The sequence below is a fragment of the Arachis ipaensis genome, chromosome B4, assembly GCF_059453495.1.
Source record: "Arachis ipaensis isolate K30076 ecotype BB chromosome B4, ASM5945349v1, whole genome shotgun sequence".
Taxonomy (NCBI): domain Eukaryota; kingdom Viridiplantae; phylum Streptophyta; class Magnoliopsida; order Fabales; family Fabaceae; genus Arachis; species Arachis ipaensis.
This window is the reverse complement of record NC_142439.1, coordinates 86,650,786-86,652,398: the sequence shown is the minus strand read 5'-3', so window position 1 is coordinate 86,652,398 and position 1,613 is coordinate 86,650,786. Positions and strand designations below refer to the sequence as shown.

At 34.6% G+C, this 1,613-nt stretch overlaps 1 non-coding gene across 1 annotated transcript; it reads left to right on the top strand.

Moving 5' to 3' along the window:
• The first annotated feature begins 363 nt into the window (after window positions 1-363).
• LOC148568245 (small nucleolar RNA R71) lies at window positions 364-471 on the top strand. Its single transcript, XR_015881512.1, has one exon. It is a non-coding gene; the product is annotated as a small nucleolar RNA R71 (small nucleolar RNA).
• Window positions 472-1,613: the final 1,142 nt, after the last annotated feature.

The window sequence follows — 1,613 nt, the reverse complement described above, 5'->3', positions numbered from 1 at the left end:
AGGGTTCTCAGGATCATAAGCTTCTTCTTCAGAAGATGCCTCTTGAGTACTGTTGGATGCAGCTTGCATTCCATTCAGACTCTGAGAAATCATATTGACTTGCTGAGTCAATATTTTATTCTGAGCCAGTATGGCATTCAGAGTATCAATTTCAAGAACTCCCTTCTTCTGAGGCGTCCCATTACTCACAGGATTCCTCTCAGAAGTGTACATGAACTGGTTATTAGCAACCATGTCAATGAGTTCTTGAGCTTCTGCAGGCGTTTTCTTTAGGTGAATGGATCCACCTGCAGAAGTATCCAATGACATCTTAGCTAATTCAGACAGACCATCATGGAATATATCCAGGATGGTCCATTCTAAAAGCATGTCAGAAGGACACTTTTTGGTCAGTTGCTTGTATCTCTCCCAAGCTTCATAGAGGGATTCACCTTCTTTCTGTTTGAAGGTTTGAACATCCACTCTAAGCTTACTAAGCTTTTGAGGAGGAAAGAACTTGGCTAAGAAAGCCGTGACCAGCTTATCCCAAGAGTTCAGGCTATCTTTGGGTTGAGAGTCCAACCACACTCTGGCTCTGTCTCTTACAGCAAAAGGGAAAAGCATGAGCCTGTAGACTTCAAGATCTACTCCATTAGTCTTAATAGTATCACAGATCTGCAAAAATTCAATTAAAAACTGAAAAGGATCTTCAGATGGAAGTCCATGAAACTTGCAATTCTGCTGCATTAGAGAAACTAATTGAGGTTTCAGCTCAAAATTGTTTGCTCCAATGGTAGGGATGGAGATGCTTCTTCCATGTAAATTGGAATTAGGTACAGTAAAGTCACCAAGCATCCTCCTTGCATTATTATTATTTTCGGCTGCCATCTCCTCTTCCTGTTCGAAAATTTCTGACAGGTGCTTGCTGGATTGTTGTAATTTAGCTTCTCTTAGTTTCCTCTTCAGAGTCCTTTCAGGTTCTGGATCTGCTTCAACAAGAATATTCTTGTCCTTGCTCCTGCTCATATGAAAAAGAGGGAATAGAAAAATAATAATAATAGGGATCCTTTTTACCCAAGTATAGAGGTTCCCTTATGTGAGTAGAAGAAAAGAAGAAGAGAAAATCTGAACTCAGAGAGAGAGAGAGAGAGTTCGGATTTTTGGTGAGTGAGGAAGAGATATTAGTAAATAAATAAATAAATAGAAGGAGATGAGAGAGAGAGAATTTTCGAAAATTATTTTTTTTGAAAAAGAGTTAGTAATTTTCGAAAATTGTTTTTGAAAAAGGTTAGTAATTTTTGAAAATTAAAATCAAAAATTAAAATAATTAGTTAATTAAAAAGAAATTTTGAAAAAGAGGGAAGATATTTTCGAAAATTAGAGAGAGAGAGAGAGTTAGTTAGGTAGTTTTGAAAGAGATAAGAAACAAACAAAAAGTTAGTTAGTTAGTTGAAACAAATTTGAAAATCAATTTTGAAAAGATAAGAAGATAAGAAGTTAGAAAAGATATTTTAAAATCAAATTTTTGAAAAAGATAAGATAAGAAGATATTTTTGAAAAGATATGATTAAAATTAGTTTTAAAAAATATTTGATTTTTAAAATCACAATTAATGACTTGATTCACAAGAAATC